The sequence below is a fragment of the Corticium candelabrum genome, chromosome 1 (genome assembly GCF_963422355.1).
Source record: "Corticium candelabrum chromosome 1, ooCorCand1.1, whole genome shotgun sequence".
Classification (NCBI taxonomy): domain Eukaryota; kingdom Metazoa; phylum Porifera; class Homoscleromorpha; order Homosclerophorida; family Plakinidae; genus Corticium; species Corticium candelabrum.
In genome coordinates, this window is record NC_085085.1 from 8,311,347 (window position 1) to 8,321,550 (window position 10,204).

Here is a 10,204-nt window from a genome sequence, read left to right on the forward strand (position 1 = left end):
TTTCAACATATAATAACACTGGACTGATTCTTCTCTTGGTCCTAACACCATGGTGTTGTCGTCAAGGTAGCTAGGTGGTAGTACTGTGTTGTGCTTGGCAGTGGCTGATATTAGAATAGGCTGCAAAGCCAATGAAAACAAGAAAGGATCTAACGGATCCCCTTGCCGCACACCCTCTTCTGACAGAATGTACCTTGTCTCTGAGCCAATTCTCATAGTGAGGAAGGCAGAGTTGATATAACATCTTCTACAAATGGATATAATTCTGGAAAGTCTTTTGCCACTTCAGACAAAAATGATGCTCTGTGTGTATACTATTCAAGGCGTTCTTAGCATCCACTTTGATAATTATCCAACTTGGATTTTGTTCCAAAACAGCCTGAACAAGGTGCGTCATCAACTCAGCACCACCTGGAGTGGCAACCCCATATTGATGTGGTTGTAGCGTTCTTGCCTACACAATTGTGTGGGAGGGTATGTATATAGTTAAGTACTGATTAGTTATGTTGCGTTGCCATAATTGGTCAGTCTGAGTTGTGTTACCATATGTGGCCATACCTAATTTGCATTTCCCGGTATTTGACTGAACTGGCGTTTTGTTTGAGTGAACTAGTCCGGTGGGTTGGATAGTAGTCAGTCAGCGAAGTGGAGAGTTAGCGTGCGGATAATAGAGAAGTCGTGTTTTTGTGCACTCATTCCGGTGCATTCACAGTCACCATAATACCTACAATCTATATCGAATTGGCTAGTCATTGATCACTGTGTGGACTACACAGAAACATGTACCTTGCTGTGCTCACCTGCCGGGTTGGTGGGTGCCTACTTGGAAGTAAAGACCCCACTTGCTCATCATGGAGGGGCATAACGACACATAATTATTGTTGTTGATGGTATAGAGCTACAGTAGTAACTTTGGTGCTGTATTGTGTACGATGCCAGTATTGTGTCTATATTTTGCACCAGTATGGACAAGCATTGTCAGAGATTCAAACGAAGAAAGGAAAGCACTGTTATAATTACATACATTGCTGCTAATTGAAAATTATTGGTCATTCCTGTTTTTGGTGAACAGTTGTTTGAGTACTGTACCAGTAATGAGTATGTTAGTTAGTTAGTTAGTTAGTTAGTTAGTTAGTTAGTTAGTTAGTTAGTTAATGCATGGTAGTACGCTTGCTTGCTCTTAATTGGTGGCAACGATTCAGAAGTTTACATCTGAAATTCAGAACTTGACAGTGTTGAGACTGCTCAACATGGATGATTCCAAGGTATACGTATATAGATGCTGTGTGATTCATCCAACTCTTGTTCACCTTTTATAGTCTGTTACTCTGTCCACTGTTCTGGTCTGTTCTTGTGTTGCAGTGTCAGCTGCCACTTGTCTTTTCCCCTGAATCTTCCTGTTAATTAATCTCGGTTAATTTTGTTGCTGCTGACTACAGATCGAGACAAAGTTGGCCTTCTGTTTAGCTGCCTACTAATGGTTGATTCCTTGCTGCTTGTCTTGCAGCTTCTGTTGATTGATATAAATTCTTAGTTTGGTGCTTTCTCTCTCCGTTTATTGCAGCATCTGTCAACTCGACTCTTCTTTTTCTGCCTTTCTTTGTCTTTCGATTTCTTGCATACATTGCAGCAGCCTCAACTCAGCTGTCCTATTCTGGCCCCTGCGTTTGTTTGCCTCTCTTTCCCATTACGTCTTCTCTTGCAGTGCGATCTTTGGCGCTGTGCCTTTGTATTCATGGATTGGTGCCTAACGTTCTTCTACAATGGCTATCACATTTAGTGCTACACCGGCGCAGGAAGCGAGGGGGCTGGGAGGTTGAAGCCCCCTTGCTCAGTGTAGCAATTGAAATTTTTGGCCAGTGAATTTTGCAAATCTGTATATGGTCCGGCAAGCGAGGTAGTCTTTTTGCTTACTCAGGATTATACAGTCCCCCCATCATTAACATCTTCCTACGCCACTGTGCTACCAGCTCCTAATTATTACAAAATGTTCTACACTTACTGGATGGTCCATGACAAAGTCTCATGGCGAAGTTTGGTTGTGATTTTGTGGCGAGTAACAGCGGATTCACATATATCTCCCCTTCTAACCCCTAATTACTGAACCGTATTATTGCTATCTGAAGGTAGATCGCACGAAAAAACCTTAACAGTATGTACTAGTAACCTTTGATAAATTATTTTAGGATTATACATCCACAGTTTTATTGAGAGTTGTTGCATCAGGTTCTTCTGTGTTTGTAGAAATGAGAAACTTGTTACAGTGGACATGCACTCTTGAGAAGATTAACTTTAATGTTTGCAAACGTGTAGGAGTCCAAAAGCCGTAAGTCTCAACAACAAGCGGGTAAAACTCTCCTCCCACTGCCATTACTCTGGCCTCATGATGATCATCTTTCTTGCATGGCTTCAGCATGTTCTGCTGCAGCACCTTAACAGTGGCTTTGATGATATGCAGAGACTGTAAAACTATTGCTCAATGTGATGTCAAAGTACGCAGCTTGGCCCTCCAAAAAGTCAGGGTGAGCATCGTTGCTCTCTTTTGACATACTTGTTTTTAGTCAAAAGATCTTGAAAGATGACGTCACAGAGCGAATTATACCGTCTCGTCCAGAGTGGACCATAACCACAACTTAGAAAATTATCCCCAAAAGGATCTAGAACTTGGCCCCAAACACACTTCACAGACTGAGGAGGAAAAGGAAAGAGAGAAATTCCAAGTCATAGCCAAATTCATGCAGTGACAATGGCTAGGCGTAGGTGGGGGTTCGGTATTCCCTACAACCAAGCACCAGCATGATTCGTAACAATGGTGTAAGCCGTGCTTTTTCCCTAAGACTGGCTTTCTGTGTAAGAGATGACAGCAAATCAAGGTGATCTCGTATTGTAGATCATGTGAAGCCATGCTGGGATAACCAACACCATCAGGTAACTGGTTGCATAGACGCGTGTGTGCTTCTGCTTCACCGAACATAGTAAACAATGGCTGTGTCTGACACTCAACAGGAGAATCAGTTGATAGATTGGCTTGACAAAGGAAGTACTGAATTAAGCTCCTGGTTAAATTGCAGCTCCCAACAAAGGCTGCACAGAGGGGCTAGGCAACAGCTTCTCGGAGACCAAGTCTACCGCAAAGAATAGGCAACGTAGCCTGTAACCAAGATGAATCTTGAATTGAAGAATGAGTAATTAGTTCTAAAGAGCGCGCCTCAGAGCCTTATCAAACTATGAAAATTCAGCATCGGCTGATTCAGGAACAACTGCGCAACAAATGATTGATCTTGCAGATACTGAAGCAGCTCCGTAGAGGTGTAGTGCCGGCTGCGGATTATTCAAATCAATACTCTGAGACTGAGAATCAAGCACTTTGGCTTTTGAAGCAACGGTAGACTTGAAAAACTGATCTGAGCCATACACTAGCTGAGGAGCCAAGTAGGCCAATTCCTTCAGATAGACGCCTGATTTCACAAGGTAATTCAGAGAAGGATTGATTGCGACTGGGCCTGACCACCTCACACTTTACCAAATTGAGATGCAAACCAAAGTTAGGACCATGCAGTTGACACAATTGACTGCATAAAACAACCAATGGTCGAGGTCCGACAAATGAACCATCATCAGTGTACCAGAGTTGTAGATTTAAACCACCTGAGTCAAGAGACTGCAATAACACTAATGAGAACAACAAAGGACCCAATGGGTCACCTTGTTGAAGTCCAGCAGTAAGACAAGATGCGATCTTTACCAAAGCGAAGTTCACCAGCAGCATGGTTATTCAACCGAGACAAGACATTCTATGACATTCATTGAAGGCGCATTGCGACAGTCAACTGTGACACAACATAGTTATCTTTCCTGTCTGCGTTTGAAGCAATGAAGGACTTCAGAGTATGAACTGCAGCTTCTGCACCTCCACTAACACCCTCACCAACTTGACCATAAGGAAGAAAGACTTCAGGGAGACGAGATTTCATTGCCGTGCAGCACATTCTACTAGCCAAACGAAGCATAACATCACTAACAGCAATAGGACGGATTCCGCCAGCTTTCTTATGTAGAGCTGTTAGTGGAGTTCCTGACAACCAAGGAGCAAGTCGTCGATCAACTTTTCCAGCTAGTAAAGAATTTACCAAGCGAGTAGGATTGTCTAGACAGGATTGAGCCTCAGGAACACAAGAGCCTTTCACAGCATCCAAATTGTTCTGGGCTCGTAGTTGTGACAAACCAGGACTGGTGCCCCTGGGAAAAGCTTCCAGTTCATCTAAAACAGACTGTGATCAACACTTAAAGCCGGAGGAATTTCAGAAGACCAATTTGGCAAATCATTTTTAGGATGACGACGTGTCAGTTCAGCAAGAGCAACAGGGTCATCAATGGCAGCACATCCCTGAGAACGTAAAGCATCCATTGCATCACTATATCGATCTTCCATGGCCAACTTCACAGAACGATGAATATTACTAGAGCAAGGGGAAATGGAACTACTCTTACAGGGTCGTGCTTTTATATGAAAGAAAAGAAGATCGCGAGAGAAAATTCCACCGTAAATGGTTAAACAGAATGTAACTCTATACGTTTCAACCCGAAGGCCGTTTTCAATCAGGTATGACCGTAATCGACTACTGTTTGTTGTCTAGTTTTTAAATATGTTCTCCTGTTACGTCACAAAATGTGTCTACCAATCGTTAACTACATTAAGTCCAGCATTCTGATTCATACTATGTCTATTTTTCTGATCCATATAGCCTCTTTTAAGCGACAGAACTCAGGGAGAGAATTAAACATATTTTAAGAAAGAGCAAACCACCTAGACCAAACTTACCTACAGGCGAGAAGAAAGCTAGGAGACGACAAAAACATTGTTATTCTAAGAGCAGGCAAAGGTAATTCAACAGTAATACTAAATTTATCTGATTACGACCACAAGATGAGACAGTTGCTAGATGATATCCAACATACAAAGAGATTAAGAGACACTACTAACAAATTGGAAAGAGATCTTATTACCATACTCAAACGACTAAAGCAGCAAAACAACTCAGTCCACAAAAGAGATACTTGACTAGCGGTGGACATCTTGTTCCACGGATTTATGGATTACCAAAAGTTCATTATTAAGCCAACGGTACCATTAAGACCAATTGTTTTCAGCATCAACTCGGTAACCTACCGAATTGCTGAAGAATTATAACAAGAATATTGGCAACGTTTAGTGCTATTAACAACCATACAGTGAAGAACTCCATTGATTTATAAACAGATTCGTAACATTTCATTAGAAGATGCTGAGATAATGGTAAGTTTTGACGTAAAATCTCTTTTTACAAAGTTCCAACACAAGAAGCTCTGCAAACAACCAGAAAGCGACATAATGAGCATGACAATCTACAGTCTATTACTAAACTATAGCCAGCGTTTCTCTTCAGCATCCCCATCTCAGACTTTTCTCACTTAATTTACTTAATTGCTATGTTAAGACACACAGACAATAAGAAGATACACGGGCGTAGGAAGTGGGGGATGGAGTGAGGGAGATGGGGAGATGAAGTTCCCTCGCTCAGTGTATACGAATTGAAATTTTCTGTGCCAGTGACTTTTGCAAATCTGTTTGCGGTCTGGCAAGCGAGGTAGTTTTGGCTTACTCATATTGGCATCCACGTAGCCTCGCAAACCAGGCTCTTCCGCGCAGTCGCTGCTAAATGCACGTGACCGGAATTGCTCTAGTGTGAGAAGAGCCTGATCGCTTTCGAAAACGTCATAGTTACGTAGACCCCGGATCCGGTTTCAAAGCCTTGGATAAGACTAATCCGATTTCCTAAAGAGCTCGTTAATTAATGTAATTGCGTTTGACACATGAAGCGGAGAGGAAGCTCGAGCTCTTGAACACGAAAGCCAGTGAAGCTGTTGATGGACAAAGTGCTGATGAATAATGAGCCCTACATGGGACTGGTTCAGCAACGTTTCTTTCTACTGAACTCATCTGCAAGTTTGCGCGAATTGAAACCGACGTAGCAGTGTTCACCACTCTTGCGGGTGTACTCTGACATCTATAGTCTGTGGGGGAAATGGTGTGAGAACTGCCGGCCCTGTTTCACTCAACGGTTCATCAAAGCAGTGGAACGGAGTCCACGTCATAATCAGATTGGCGTGTATTGCTAACGCAGTCTATCTGACGGTACTTTCGACTCAGCAAGCATCTCTTTTGTACGATATTGGCTCTCCTCACGGTGAACTGAAACATCTAGGCGTTGGAAAGCAGATGTGCAGTGTACCGAGCATGTTCAGGAAGTACCGCGCTGCAGATCTAGATTCGGCGGTGTCCTGTTGGCGAAGCTGAATCCTGAAAAGGAGTCGTGACACTGCAGAATATTAAATGGCTGAGCTGTCTAGATGCGTACTGCTAGAAGGGAACGGTGACGTCAACTACGTACTTCGCGCAAACAAGCAAGTGCGTGAAGCAATGTCACGTGTTACTCAACCTACATGCTTAGCTAATCGAATTAGCTTTATCAAGCTATGAAACCGGATCTGGGTTCAACGTCACTATGACGTTCTTGAAAGCGACATGTAAAAGCTCCTCCTCCTCGTGTGATTCACGTGCGTTTAGCTCAACGACTGCGCGGAAGAGCCTGGCTTGCAAGGCTAGCATCCACGTAGCCTCGTACCCAGGCCCTCTTACTGGGTACGAGGCTAGCATCCACGGTACATACTCCCCTTAGTTAATGGTATTTCAATGTCTATGCAGTGACCGATGAAGGAACAGCAGCTGCTCTCGTTTTAACTTCTCATTTGTTGGACAAACCATGCATGTAGCACACCTTTCTCTGATTGAATCACGATACAAATTCCAAGCCCTTTCCTGATGACTTTCCTTCACGCTCTATCTACAGTTCAACATGTAAATTTCTTGTCAAAAAACACGTGCACCACAGATGACTTGGAAAAGCTGTCTAGCGATCTTAGCAACGTTTTACGGAGGGCTGAGGCTTCCAATAATTTGAATAAATGTGAAGTTCTTGTTGCAGTCGATGATCTTGGGCAATGCTGTTGATGAATCATTGCTATCTTTGAAGTTTGCCAGTCTCGCTTCGCCTTCGTCGTCCCAGATTCTCTGTTATTCGCGTGTTCGGTGGTGGTTCTGGCCACGATGACGGTAAGAGCACATCCGATTATTTGCGTTTTACAACATTAGAATAAATATACAGCGTTTTTAGAAACACCAACCGCAGGGTGCTGCTGGTATCCTCTTGTCTTTTACCCGATTGGCCGCGACGTTATGTGAGGGTGGTATGAGTCGACTATGACGTAGTAACGTACCAGGGGAGCAGCCGAAGACGTACCCTTACGCACTAAGAGAATTATTACGTAAATTAAAGATATTAAATTACATTCTGTAGCAGCCCGTCCTGCCCGCAATGCCACATTCCCCGGCCATTCCATCCCAACGGAATCAATGATCAGGAATTTAGCTCTAGGTTAGTAGTTTTCATCAGTTTCTTGGTTGGCTTGAAATACGACAGCTTGACTTCCGGGACCAATACGTCACTGGGACGACTGCATGGTCCTAAGTCTAGACATGCCCGTACACATGCAGTTTGCATGACCGCCCTCAATCGTGGAAACGTTGTTTCGATTAGTATTGTTACTCTTCGTCAAGAACAGTGTTGTCGTATTGGATTTTAGCCTAATTAACTTTGTCGTATTATAATTTTTGAGAATTGTCGCTCAAGGGTGCATGGGCGTTTATGGCACGAATGCTACCTGCTGACCCTCCGCCACATTTCTTGTTTCGTTGAAATCTAACGTACGGATGTCCGTAGTTAGTGCGCTTTATTTTCACACTAGTACTACCCGCCCCTATGGGCGGTGGCAATCTTGGCTGTGGCAATCTATCGCTGTACGCCACTTCTGCAAAGAAGACGCACCTTCCGTGACACACGGTCGCACGGACGCACGGACGGACGCAAAAGTGGCCCGGTGAACCGGCGCATCTTGCACTCTAGTAATTAGAGGATGGTCTAATTAGAGTGGCTAGCGAGCGCACGTCACATCCGCATATTCGGATAATGGATTGAGCAAACAAACTCCGGCTTCAGCCGCAGCCAGCTTAATTAAGTTAATTAAACAAATTCCCGGCGTTTCTCAATCTCCCGCGTATCTCAATTCACGTCGTCCGACGCGCCCGTTCGTCTCAGACTACGCATTTTCCAGCATCCCATCTCAGACTCTTCCCACCTAGAACGTCATGATCTATTCGTGGAGAATGACGTCACTTCCGCGAAGACACATCCGTGCATCTCATTTCAGACAGCCAAAGTCTCGTCTCGGGCCGTCGGAGTCACTCCGGGCGAAATCCGACGCGACCGCTCGTCTCGGAATCGCGATCTCGACCGGCCCGCCGCGTTTCGCGACGATCCGAGACCGGCGTCGTGTCGATCGGCGCGTTACAGACAGACATGTGGACAGGTGGACATGTGGACAGACGGAAGTGGGCGTTCCCGAGCGTTCTCGTATTATAGTATAGGATTCCCTTTGCCGTTTTGTGGCCTAGTAGGAAAGGTAAGCGCTGTACACGTCAACGTACGTCAACAGATGTACGTAGTGTACGTACTGTACCAGAATAATCACAACTGCTCGCACTCTGTAGGTTGGAGTGTGGTTTCCCACCTCTGTCCTACGATTTCCTATGGATTGGACGCACCTAGACTTTGCGTCTCCTCTCATTCAGATATCATTTCGGTCTGGCTAGCGTTGAATGCACCTGTCAGATGGCTAGTGTCTGTCTTCTACCGTGGCCGCTTGTTCTCATTCTAGATCTGGAAATAGGGTTGGAGCTGGAGTTCTATTCACCTTGTGATTGTGACTCAGACTGTAACTGTAGCTGCAGTGTCAGTCTACTATTGGTCATTGATTTGGTCGTTCATTTCTCTGGAAAACGGAAAGGCATGAGCGAAACTGGACATGATGAAGAATGTCTGACAAGATGTCTACGGGCTAGCGTACAACATCTTCTGCCTACAGCTCTCTAGTGATGAAGAGGATGACTGTATTGAATATCGATAACGGTACGTGCCTATCTATGTCTATAGCTACAGAATTGTGGAAGGATTCAACTCTACGTTGTATGGAAGCCCTGCATAAGGCTATTCAACAGTTGGAATACGCCTACGTACTGTCTTGTCTATTGGCAGTTTACTAATCAGGGAAAAGACGGTGTCACTGTATATACGAGTTCACTGTCAGTGGAAACTCTAGAAGTGCATGACCATATAGACAAATAGAATACAAATACCATTGACATTGAGTACAGTGTAAATAGAAAGCTACAAATGGTTGAGCAACAGTACAAATAGTACCACTTTTTGAAGTGTAGTGAAAACAGTACTTTTACTCATGCAGATGGTTGTGAAGTGAACAGTAGTCGCGCGTAGCCAGATCCTAAACCCCGCCCTCAACATTTCGGCGGGAAAGGTTAACTAAGCTAATGCGTTGAGGGCGGGGTTTAGGGGCTGTCACTACGCGAGGGATTCTTAGCGTTGGTAAAGGCCGGTGTTACAGGGTATAGAATCCCCGCCCGCGCATGACTTCCAGGAGAGATCAGGCCTATGGTCAAACCTCCGCCGGAGTTGCTGCCCTAGTGTCCACCCGTAAGGGCTCCCGTCTAGTTTGCAGCTCCGTAACCTAACCCTAAATCTACACCTATTAGGCTAACCCGAGGAAGAGATTTCAACCTAGCGTGCTATCTTTCTCCCCCTCCCGCTCCCCCCAGGCCGGAGAAATACCCTGTGCCACCTGCCCACAGATCTCATTGACCAAACGTAACGTAGATAGGTAATTCACAAGGCACGTTTGTTCAACATCTAAAAAAGATTAGTTTTGCGTACCCTGACCCTTGGTCGCGTGACTCTCTTATAGTATACTGTAGAAGTCAAGCATAGCGAGGCTCCTAATCCGGGTCGCACAACAGAAAAGGGCGTGGTCCTATATGGCTCTCCCAGGTATCCAGATGTCTGTACACACGAGCCTCAAATTTCTCCTCTCCAGACCATGTTTCATTGTATTAGGACTTACTTCAAAAAATCGTTTCCGTGTTCGACTACAGATCAGTCTAGCAGTCTAGGAACGATTAGTGCAAGTGACCAAGCGGCACCAAAAATGCCTCACAAAGTTTCGTCACCTCATCCTTTTGTATTGTAGCTAGGAC